The 13,004-nt window shown below is 37.0% G+C and overlaps 2 non-coding genes across 2 annotated transcripts; one reads left to right on the plus strand and one right to left on the minus strand.

The window, feature by feature from the left end:
* The first annotated feature begins 7,030 nt into the window (after window positions 1–7,030).
* On the plus strand, window positions 7,031–7,137 carry LOC121211938 (small nucleolar RNA R71). The gene has a single exon (XR_005907154.1). It is a non-coding gene; the product is annotated as a small nucleolar RNA R71 (small nucleolar RNA).
* A 4,301-nt stretch (window positions 7,138–11,438) lies between these two features.
* Window positions 11,439–11,544, minus strand: LOC121211661 (small nucleolar RNA R71). Its single transcript, XR_005906880.1, has one exon. It is a non-coding gene; the product is annotated as a small nucleolar RNA R71 (small nucleolar RNA).
* Window positions 11,545–13,004: the final 1,460 nt, after the last annotated feature.

Raw genomic sequence — 13,004 nt, forward strand, 5'->3', positions numbered from 1 at the left:
TTGCATATGTTGCATTAAGTCCATCAATTTTGACAGCTCATTTCGAAGGTCTGGGCTAGGCGGTTGAGCTCTAAACATTGAAGTTTCAGCATCAGGTTCAGTTTCTGGCTCCACTAATTCTACCTTTTCAGGGACTTCGAATGATTTCATCGTGGGATCTTCTTCTTCATAAGGGTCCTTCGGTTCCTCACTTACTTCAATTCGTTGCTATAGGACTGAGCCTCTAGCTACTCGGTTGGCTATACCCTATCTTCCTTACATTCGCAAGAATTTTAGCTTTCAAGCATAGAATTGTTATTGTAAAGGGGAAATGAGCAGGGCCAGAGCGTTTTATGGCACAATTCCGTATCTCCCTCAAGATGATCTTCCCCACATCAATTGTCTTACCAGTTAGGATCGAGTACAATAAGACCATTCACTCTAATGAGATTGTATTCCCATGTGAGCTAGGCATAAGGCTAAATCGGATGAAGTAAAACCATACCTTCACGAGTGGAGTCAAATATTCTCTTCGACAAGTGTGGATTCCTTGTTTTGACACAGTCCATGTAGAACCCTGAATTGTCAGTTCCTTGAGAATTTCTTGCAAATTTTTAGGCTTGATATTGCTCATCAATATAGAATATTCATCATTTTCGAAATCTGGTAATTCAAAGAACTCATTAATAGCATTTGAATTTATCGGTACCTTGATTCCGCGGATTGGAACTTCTGTCATCTCGTTTGAAGTTAAATTCAAAACTCACGAACTAGCTTCTCATCCACACTAGGTCTCTTTTCACAAAACAGCTCTAAATTGAGGGTTTCAGCAACTTGACGAATACGTGCCATAAAGTCTCGGTAGTTCCTTTCCTTTAATGTAAAGCCTTTTTCTGGAGATTCGTATCTCACTTTGGCTTTTTCACAGTGGAACTTGTTTTGTGTTTCATCAATTTGAGCGGTAGCATGAGTTCTTTTGCGAGGCATGTTTAACCTGTTCATAAGATGGAAAAATTATTTTCTCAAAAACTTAAAAATTATTAATAATTTAATAAAATTTGAAATTTAAGAGGTCTCACCACCTTTTTTTATAAGAATTGAAAAAAAACTCCTAAGAAATTAATAATGGATAAAAAAGATAGCAAATTAAGGAGGTTGGGATGGCTTTGGCTAGGGATAATGGTGTGAGTGTGCCGCACAAGCAGCTAGGGCGTGCGGGCGTGGTACGTTTGGGAGTAGTGATGTGCAGCAGGGCTGGAAGCAATCAGCACACGGGCATTCGGTAGCAGGTAGAACATGGGCTCGCGTAGGATGGTGCGGAGGGCAAGTATCGCATGAGGGGTGAAGGCCTGGCGCGAGCTAAGGTTGGGGCAGCATGAGGCAACGCACGCGTTGTGTGCGCGGGATGTGCGTGCGATGGAGCTGGGCGTGTGCTGGCCGACTGCTTGGTGCTGCTGTTGCTGGGGGCTTCGGCACTTTGGTGTTTTGGTGCTTTGGTTTTTAAGTGTTAGATGAATGGGAAGATGGGTGGTATTTATAGAGGGAGAAATAGGAATTAGAGTAGAATTCTTAAAACAATTTAATTAATAAAAATTGTAAGTTCTAATCCTATATAAAGATAACAATAATTAATAATTAGATATGTGCATATTAAATTATTAATTGCTATTTAATTTATTTTAAACAAAGATAAAATAAAATTAATCCTAAATCTGTGTTAAGTTGATAAGGATTAATATATAAATTATAATAGATATAGTTATATATTAAAGATTATCATCTTATTATCTTTATTAAAAACTTATCGAATAAAATCCTAAAATTGATAATAATTAATATATATTATAACGGGTATCATTATATATTAATAATTATCATTTTTTTAAACTAAAAAAAATTATTCTAGAAGCCTTTTGAAAATATTTACAAAAAGAGGCATCTAGTTTTTATTATTTACGAAAAGAGCAACCAAATTTTAAAAATACTTCAATTAAGTCCCTAGACTTAATGAAAATTTGAAATTGAGTTGCAATTTAAAACTCGGGTCAAAATTGACCTTTTTATTTGAAAAATCAAATATTAAAATCTCTATTTAGAGAATAATTTTTAGGAAAATTATGTTAAAATCAATTCCCAGAAAAGATTGGACGGGTCACAAGCGATCCCGCTTAAGTTCCAATCTCCTAGACAGAATTTATTTAAACATACTAATCTGGAAATATACCCTAAATCATTTATTAAAAAAAAGAACATAGGAAAATTTTAAACATCCGATAAAATGAACGAAATTTCATTCCGTTCAATCTTATCTCCCCAATAGTGTTTCAGGCGCTGAGCGTTAACTCGAAAATTACCTCCCTTACCTTGGAGCTCGACAACTCCGTATGGATAGACATGATGGATCGTAAATTGATCGACCAACGTGATTTTAACTTACCTGGAAAGAATTTTAGTCTGGAATTAAATAACAAAACTCGCTGATCTGCTTCAAATTCTCGAACTCGAATGTGCTTGTCATGCCATTTCTTAAGTCTTTCCTTGAGTAATTTGACATTTTCGTTGGAGAATAGCCGAAGTTCCTCTAGCTCATTGAGTTGGAGCATCCGTTTCTCCTTAGCAAGCTTATGATCCAAGTTGAGTTGTCGAAGAGCCCAGTAAGCCTTGTGCTCTAACTCTAAGGGTAGATGACATGCTTTCCCAAAGACCAACCTGTAAAGTGACATCCCTAGAGGTGTCTTGTATGCTGTTCTGTAAGCCCATAAAGCATCATCCAACCTTTTGGACCAATCACGTCGGTTTGGGCAGATTACCTTCTCAAGTATGCCTTTGATTTCCTTATTTGCCAGTTCAGCTTGCCCATTCGTCTGCGGATAGTAAGCTGTTGCAACCTTGTGTTTCACTCCGTGCTTGTCTAATAACCATCTTAACCACTTGTTCATGAAGTGGGACCCTTCATCACTAATGATAGCTCTTGGGGTTCCAAACCTTGTGAACACGTGTTTCTGCAAGAACTTAATTACAACCCTAGCATCGTTTGTCGGATAAGCTTCAGCTTCGACCCACTTGGACACATAGTCTACTGCTACCAATATATACTTGTGTCCAAAAGACGGAGGGAAAGGACCAAGAAAGTCAATACCCCATACATCGAACAATTCTACCTTAATGATGTTTGTTCAAGGCATCTCATTTTTGTTGGTGATATTTCCAACCCTTTGACATCGGTCACAACTCTTTACGTACACGTATGCATCCTTGAATAGTGTTGGCCAAAAGAATTCGGCTTGCAATACTTTGGCCGCTGTACGAGTACCTCCGAAGTGTCCCCCACTCGAGCTGAGTGACAATGGTATAAAATCTTTTGTACTTCATCTTCTGCCACACATCTCCTGATCATCTGATCTACACACTTTTTAAACAAATATGGCTCTTCCTAGAAATAGTACTTAACATCGTGAAGAAACTTCCTCTTTTATTGATAAGTCTTATCAATTGGCATCAAACCACAAGCTAAATAGTTAGCAATATCAGCAAACCAAGGGGTACTATGGACATGACTTACCTTCAGTATGTGTTCATCTAGAAACGTTTCTTGAATTGGTATAATAGGAGAATTTCCTTCTTGAGGCTCTAATCTGGACAAGTGATCTGCTACTTGGTTTTCTACTCCCTTTCGATCTTGAATTTCTAGATTGAACTCTTGAAGTAGAATCACCCACCGGATTAGTCTCGGCTTAGCATCTTTCTTAGCAAGTAAGTACTTGATTGCCGAGTGGTCCATATAAACAGTTACTTTGGTACCTACAAGGTAAGATCGAAACTTGTCAAAAGCAAATACAATAGCAAGTAACTCTTTTTCTGTTACTGTATAGTTCAATTGAGCTCCTGTAAGAGTCCAGCTTGCATAGTAGATGGGTTGAAAAACTTTATTCCTTCGTTGGCCCATGACAGCTCCTATCGCAAAATCACTTGCGTCACACATTAATTCAAATGATAAATCCCAGTCTGGTGTGACAATTATGGGTGCCGTAACTAATCGAATATTCAAATCCTTGAAAGCCTTTAAGCATTCATCATCGAACTTGAACGCCATGTCCTTCTCCAATCATTTGCATAAAGGTTTAGCAATTTTGGAGAAGTCCTTGATAAATCTTCGATAAAACCCGACGTGACCTAAGAAGCTCCTAACACCCTTTATAGATGTTGGAGGTGGGAGTTTCTCGATAACATCTACCTTTGCTTTATCTACCTTGATTCCATGTCTCGTTATCCGATGCCTTAGAACGATCCCTTCTCGAACCATGAAATGACACTTTTCCCAATTAAGTTCTAGGTTTGTTTCTTCGCATCGTCTTAATACCTTAGCTAGATTGGCTAAGAAATCATTGTAAGTATCTCCGAACATTGAAAAGTCATCCATAAAAACTTTCAAGTACTTTTCAACCATGTCAGTAAAAATAGACATCATACATCTTTGAAATGTAGTAGGTGCATTACATAAACCAAATGGCATGCGTCTAAATGCAAATGTACCGTACGGGTAGGTGAACGTTGTCTTGTGCTGATCTTTTGGTGCTATTGTAATTTGATTGTACCCCAAGTATCGATTGAGAAAATAGTAATAGTCTCGCCCAGCGAGTCTATCCAGCATCTGGTCCAAGAACGGCAAAGGAAAATGATCTTTCCTAGTCACCTTGTTCAGCTTCCGGTAATCGATCCAAATCCTCCATCCCATAACTGTTCTAGTTGGAATCAACTCGTTATTATTGTTCTCTACGACTGTGATACCTCTCTTCTTTGGCACGCACTGGACCAGACTTACCCATGAACTGTATGAGATAGGAAAATGATACCCGCATCTAACCACTTGATAATCTCCTTTTTCACCACGTCTTTCGTGATGGGGTTCAGTCTTCGTTGTCCATCAATCGTCCCTTTTTCGCCATCTTCTAGGATAATCATGTGCATGCATACAGATGGACTAATACTGCAGATATCGGCTATGGTCCATCCCATAGCCTTCTTGAATTGTTTCAACACCAAAATGAGTTTCTCTTCTTGCTCAGTAGTTAATTCTGCTGAAACGATCACAGGTAAAGTAGAAGCGTTACCTAAATAAACATATTTCAAATGTTAGAGAAGTACCTTCAGTTCTAATTTATGTGGTCCTCGATTGACGCTTTTGGTTGGGCATAATCCCTTTTCTCTAACTCAAAAGATTCAAAGCGGGATTGCAGATTAAATCCCCTTTGATTAGCTTCTAAAAAAGCAAAGTATTCATCCTCCTCTTCATCATTTGGAGGATCTGATGTTAAAATTTGTTCCAACGGATCCTCGGCATAGTTGAGCTCCTTTTCCACTATTAAATCCTCTAAATCAAATACTATAGAACAATCATCAATTGTGTCAGAAAATCGCATAGACTTAAAAACATTAAATGTTACCTGATCATCCTGAACAAGCTCGTAAGCTCGCCCTTTTGCACATCTATAAAGGTCCTTCTGGTTGCTAAGAACGGTCTTCCTAGGATAATCGACATTTCTTTGTTTGATTCAAAGTCTAGGATAACAAATCAACAGGAAAGATAAATTTATCTACACGTACCAATACGTCCTCGATTTTTCCTTCTAGATGTACTAAGGATCGATCTGCTAGTTGAAGTGTAACTGTAGTAGGTCTAACTTCACCTATCCCCAGCTTTCTAAATATTGACATAGGTATCAAGTTAATACTCGCACCTAAGTCACATAATGCCTTACCACAATATGTTGCTCCAATGTTGCCAGGTATGGTAAAACATCCAGGATCCTTCAGCTTTGGGGGTAGTTTGTCTTGAAGATATGCACTGCATTCCTTCGTCAGAGCTACCGTCTTAAATTCTCCAAGTCTTCGTGTTTTGGACAGGATATCCTTCATAAACTTGACGTAATTCATCATTTGTTCAAGTGCTTCAACCAACGGGATATTGATATGAAGTTGCTTGAGTACGTCTAGGAATTTCTTGAATTGGATTTCCTGCTTCTGCTTCTGAAGTCTTTAAGGGTAGGGTGGTGGAGGTTTCTTTACTGGAACTGGCTGATTCGTTTTCTGCGGCAATTCTGCATCTAATGGAGTTGTTAGTTGATCAGAATTAGCTGGTTCTGGAATTACCTTGTCGGGTTTTGCAGATTCTGGTTCTTGTGTAACTGGAATTTCAATACTCGGTTGAACTTCCTCTGAGTCTTGAGCATCAGTTGGCTCCTTTTCAGCTTTGATAGTGTTGGGCTCTACTGTCTTTCCACTCTTCAATGTCAACGCTTTACAATGTTCCTTCCCCAGATTCCTCGGATTCTCCATATCACTAGGTAAAGCACCTTGTGGTCGGTTCCTGAGTTTAGTAGCCAGCTGGCCCACTTAATTCTCCAAATTCCTTAGAGTGGCATCGTTTTTTGCCATGTATGCCTTCAATAAATTCTCTAAGCTATTGGATGATTCGGCCTGAGCTAGTTTCTGAGCTTGGTGGGAAAAACTAGGTGGCTGAGTCGGTCTAGATTGAGCATAGTTTTTACTAGTTCCAGCCTCTTGGTTACTTCAGGAAAAATTTGGATGGTTTCGCCACAATGGGTTGTAGAAGTTGGATTGCAGTCCTTGCCTTCCTCAATTTTGGTTCTGGTTACTTATGTAATATGCGGACTCGGGGTTTGATGGACATTCTTCGAACAAATGTCCTTCCCCACAATAAACACAAGCTATACTCTCAAATTGGTGAGGTGGTTGGTTTGTAAAACTATTACACCCATTAGCGGTAAGATTCTTAAGCATTGAGGATATTGAAGATACCTGAGATGCAAGTGAAGTGAGAGCGTCCACTTCATGTATTCCAACAACTCGTTTTCCTAACGTAGCTCGATTGGTTGGCCATTGATAATTGTTATTGGTGATTCTCTCGATGATTTCGTAAGCCTCATTATAAGACTAAGAAAGGAGAGCATTGTTAGCAAAAGCGTCCATTACCATCCTCGTGTGAGCATTGAGACCATTATAAAATGTCTCAAGTTGGATGTAGTGTGGGATTCCGTGATGAGGGTATTTCCTTAGTAGTTCTTTGTATCATTCCCATGCCTAATACAAGGATTCATCATCCATTTATTGGAAGGCAGTGATCTCGTTCCTCAACTTAGCATCCTTACTAGGCAGGAAATACTTCGTGAGGAATCTTTCAGCTAACTCTTGCCATGTAGAAATGGAGTTTGGTGGTAATGAATTCAACCAGGCTCGAGCTCTGTCCCTTAGTGAGTACGGGAACAACTTCAATCGTAATAAATCTTTGGAAACTCTAACTAATTTGAAAGAGTCGCTTACCTCCATAAATAGTCTTAAATGAAGATGAGGATCTTCTGTAGGCATTCCACTAAATTGGCCCACTGTTTGAAGCATCTGGAACATGACTGGCTTCAGCTCAAATTGTTGTGCCTTGATTTTGGGTCTCCTAATACCCGGATTAAGATCGTTAAATACTGGCATAGCTTATTGTCTTAAGGCTCCGTCCCTATCGCCAGCAATAAGGATAGGATTTTGAACAAGGTTTACTCTATTTCCTTGATTCATATTCTCGAAATTCATTCCTTCAGTCCTTCTCTGGTTCGCTTGTCTTCTTCGCTGTCGGAAGGTTCGTTCAATCTCAGGGTCCACAGGGAGTAAGTCAATAATTTGGTCAATACTCATAAACACCTGAAATAATCACAGAAAAATTAATTAAGTTAAAAATCAAACAGAAAAATAAACCAAAATGTAAAACTAAAAAAATCACAAATAATGACTTTATGAAACAGTCCCCGGCAACGGTGCCAAAAACTTGGAACGACGATACATAATCGCAACAAGTAATAAAGTGACAAGTAAATGTCGAGTTATCGTACCCACAGGGACTGTAAAAAGAATTATTTATGGAATTAATTGTAAAATACTTTGCTGAAGTAGAAATAATTTGGTTTTAGAAGATGGGCAAAAACTATTTAAAAACTTAAGTAAATGATTTAAATAAAACAAAAGAGTTTTAGTACACGATTTCAAGTAAGATTTAATCAATGTAACATGCTTGTGTTGGATTAATTATATTTCTTGAACTTAGAATTACTAAACTCATGTTTACACTATTACGAATAAATTCAAAACAACCTGGTAATTTGCTAACTTATGAACAAATTTACATACAAAAATCCATTCATCTCTTGACATATCTCTATGTCAATTCAACCGATTAAACAGATTCTAGCAAACAAACATGCTATTGCACATACATACTCATTAAATTGAACCAATCTCTTGCATATCCTATGTCAATTCAAACGATTAATTAAATCTAGTAAGCATATAAAAGACTTTTTGAAGTAAAAGGATATCCCTACCTTGAAACAATTTAATCACAATAATCATGCAAGTTATGCAAAGCAATAATATCGCCAGATATATTGCTAATTTAACCTTCAGCTACCTTAGAAGAATAAACATGCACTGATTAAGTATTGTGTCAACTAATTACAATTGCAATCCGTTTAAATAATTAATTCATTAGTTACCTCACAATCATAACGCAAGAATAACTTAGGCATGATTTTACTTAATCAAGCATCTTACCGAGGCTTATAACAGCATAAACATCATTTTAACAATTCAAGCAGGCAGAATATAATCAAACCAACACAAACATAATTTAAGCTGAATTGATTAAAATAACCATTTCAATAGCATAAATATTCATAAAAATGTTCGTCAAAACAACAACAAAAATTAAAGAGTTAGGGAAGAAGAGGCAAATCCGGTGTTTCTTTATGGCTTGACTAGTTGCTCCGTTCTTCGTTCTTCGTTGGCCTTGGCTATCAAGGTGGCTTATGAACACCTAATTGCTGCTCCAATATGGCTAATGGAAGCCTCTTTCCTAAGATAAGAAATCGGCACTTGAACAAGAGGGAATGGAACGGAAAAAATGAGAGAAAAGTGAGAGAGGGAATGAAAGAATGATATGAAGTGAGTGGTGCTTTGAATGATCAGCAAGGGGTGGATTTTATAGATGATTTTGGCTGCTAAAAATAGAAAATTCCACAGCCAAAGAGCCCTCCCTTGGCCACCACACACATGGCAAAGTTGAGAGTTTCAACTTTACTATTTTAAGCATGGGGCAAATCTACAAAGCCATAATTTAAGGTGGGGTTTGAATGCAATTTAGAAGTCGTTTGAGGGCATTTTTGCAAGCATATTTAATCAGCTAAAATTCTGATTTGGGTCAACATATGGATGGTTATGGGCTGCCCATTTAGTGGCTAGTTTGGTTCACTCAATCTAGCTCGACCAGTGCGGTTCAACTGAACCCTTTCTCCATAATTAATTAAAAGAAATTATTTAACTCAAATTAAATAGGGAATAAATTAAAATTAATTAAATTATGAATTAATACACATTTTTGGACCGTCTTGGGCTGGAAATTAAAGTGCCTTGATACTTCAAATTGCTTATCGGTTTTGTGCTTTCAGCAGTGTTAGCCGAGCCAATTTTCTCCCTTTGCGCAAATCTGTCGAAAATAGTCAAAATTAGTCAAAGTTAAGTATAAAATTAAATAAATTCACCCTGTTCATATTTTTAACATGACTTAATTATTTTATAATATTTAATTATTTTTCGACAAGAATTTAACCGAATTTGCATGAATTTATGAAAAATTGGGTGTGAAAAAGTATATAAATTTTTGTGTTTCCACTGATGCCTATCATCCTCTTTGCATAAGGATTTTTAGCAAATTAGCCTCTTAAAGAGCCCTTGGTTGGCCATCTCGGAGAGCCATCAACAAAGGAGCAAAGCGAAGGAATGAAGGATCCCTTGTTAGTTAGAGTCTTGGGTGACAACCACTTTGATTTGGGTTTAATCTTTCTTTTCTTTAACTTAATTCAAGAATGTTTGCTGTGTGTTTACTATTCTTATTTACAAAAATGATAGCTTAATTTTATTTAAGTTTGGATGATTGCTTTGATTAAATAATAATTATTTGATTCATGCTTATAATATTTGTACCTCAATCGATCATGTTTTCAATTAAAATCAAGTTTGTATTTTAATCGTATGTGATTGAAATGCACCTGAATTAGCTGAGCGATCCTAACCAGACGATGGCTAATGGACACATAATTGAAATGTGCATGCTCAATTTAGATCCTAGCTCGAATAAATTGCAGGTTACATAACAATCCTAACCAGGCTCTATTATCTGCATAGTTTTTAGATTTGTGTGATTAAACTGTTTCAAGCCTAACACGTCCCTGTTACCTTGCACGAATACTAAGAAACCCTTAGTAAATAAGGATCAGTAAAATGCGTATTTACTAGGTAAAGGATTCTAAAAGGACCTAATGTGGTTTCTAAACTCATGAAAGATCGAGTTGCCATGGAATGTTTTTCCGAATATTGATAAGCATGTTGATAATAATTTGAGTTTAATTAAAGTAATTGTCCTAGCTTATTTATGTTATAATTTTTGCTTATTGTGTTAATTCTGCTAAAATCTATTTCATTCATATAGTTTGCTTACTTAGGATAAATTGCATTAGGGATCAGTGCATTTAGTTACATATACTTAATTTTTCATCACTTCTCAATTATATTGTTTTTATTTATCAAGTTATTAATATAATTTTACAAATTAAGTGACTTAGAACAAATACGATCCATATGGAGACGATAACTCGATAATTGCTTATTACTTGATAATGATTGTGTACACTTGCACAAACCCGAACGTTACAAGTTTTTGGTAATGTTGCCAGGGATTGTCAACTGTTGCCATAATCATTCTTTGTGAAATTATTTATTTTCAATTTGGTTATTTCTAATAGTACTAACATATTCTTTTTAATTTTGTGATTTTCTTTTCAGGTGTTTATGAGCATAGATCAGATTATCAATTTACTCCCAATAGACCATGAAATTGAGCAAACTTTCAGACAAAGAAGGCATGAACGAACAGGTCAAAGACAAGTCGAGATGGACCTTGGAAATTAGAATCAAGACCAAGTTAATAAAGCTGATCATATAAGAAATCCCATCCTCATTACCAATGATAGGGATCGATGCATCAAACAATATGCTGTGTCGCTTTTCAATGAGTTAAATCCAAGAATTAGAAGGCCAGATATTGAGGCAACCCAATTCAAATTGAAACTAGTGATGTTTCAAATACTACAAACGGTGGGCCAATCTAGTAGTATGCCCACGGAAGATCCACATCTCCACCTTCGATTGTTTATTGAGGTGAGTGATTCATTCAAGATAGCCGGTGTGACTGAAGATGCACTGAGGTTGAAGTTGTTTCTGTACTCGTTGTGAGATCGAGCACAAGCTTGGCTTAATTCATTTACACCAAGTTCTATATCTACATGGCAAGAATTAGCAGAGAGATTTTTCGTTAAGTATTTCCCGCCTAGAAAAATGCTAAGTTGAGGAACGAGATCACAACTTTCCAACAATTGGATGATGAGTTTTGTATGAGGCTTGGGAGCGATTCAAGGAGTTACTTCGTAAGTGTCCTCATCATGGGATTCCTCATTGTATCTAGTTAGAGACATTCTATAATGGTCCCAATACACATACAAGATTGATGGTAGATACTTCTGTGAATGGTGCAATTTTTTCTAAGTCTTATAATGAGGCTTATGAGATTATTGAGAGGATCATGAGTAATAACTATCAATGGCCAACAAATCGAATAGCTTCAGAAAGACATGTAGCCGGTGTAACACCCCAAACCTGGCCTAGTCGTTATGGCCGAAACTAGTGTGTAACATCGAAGTGTTTTTCGAAAATTGATCTTTTAGATAAAAATTCGTTACTAAGTTTAAAATCTTTTATTATTATTTAATAAAAGTTCTTGTCAAAACATTTACCTTATTAACCATCAGTGTTATATTAAATTGATTTAAAAATGCGGAAGCTTTTAAAGTCGATGAAGTTTAAAATGCGTGTTTTCCTTGAAAATAGTTATTATTTTGAAAACTTATCTTTGTCCTAGTCTAGCAGTTTAAGGTAAGAAATCAAAGCCCAAATAAAAGTTAAAACCACAAATGGCCTTATTACATAACCAAAAACCCAATATGAAATTTAAATGAATAAAGTCAAAAGTAGAACATCAGCAATCGTGTGGCCACCTCCGAGTCCCTCATGGCTCCAAACCGTCTAAGGTTGAGGATTACCTGTACAATTAAAAGAAATGGTGAGCTTACGAAAACTCGGTCTGTAATCCCCTATTAGTCAAACAGTAATCTGGGCCAGAGCCCTATTCAGTAACAGTACATTCTTGGCCTTAGTCCTATACAGAAACAGTGTGGGCCTACGCCCAATTTAGTATCAGTATAGTGCAGTTATGTAACACACCCCAATCCAACCAACACACCACCCGTACCAACCAACATACCATGTGGAGATTAAATCGACCCACCTAGCCAACACACCAATATCGCAGTGAAGCTGCTAACAGTAACACATCAAAGTTGCTAATAACAGTAAACGTGGCAAAACAACTAGAACAGTAATTACGTGGCAAAGCTACTAATACAATACTTCCTCCAAATCAGAAACCCAACCCCATGCAGTATGCCGTTTCATAAGCATTACGTGTATGCAGTACATCATACACATCAATTAACCTACCACTAGGGGTATAATGGTTATTTCATCGGTTAGGGGTAAAACATTAATTTTAGCCCTCAGGGGTATTTTGGTCATTTAACTATGTTTGGGGTCTCGGTACATATAACGATCTTTCAAAGGTCTACAGTCATCTCTAACGACTCAGATAACCCATATGACCAAAACAGTGCAAATGGGCTTAAGGCCCACTAATCGGCCCAAGTGGGCCCACACACTTGTGTGACCCATTTAGCCCAAATTCATTCGTGACTATGCGATCACCATAGCCCACTCCATTATTTTTCACTTACCGTAAATTCCATCACTGCAAGTTCTTACCAATTACCTGCACTCAAACCAAGATTCCATTATCT

This window comes from Gossypium hirsutum, chromosome A12, assembly GCF_007990345.1.
Source record: "Gossypium hirsutum isolate 1008001.06 chromosome A12, Gossypium_hirsutum_v2.1, whole genome shotgun sequence".
NCBI lineage: Eukaryota > Viridiplantae > Streptophyta > Magnoliopsida > Malvales > Malvaceae > Gossypium > Gossypium hirsutum.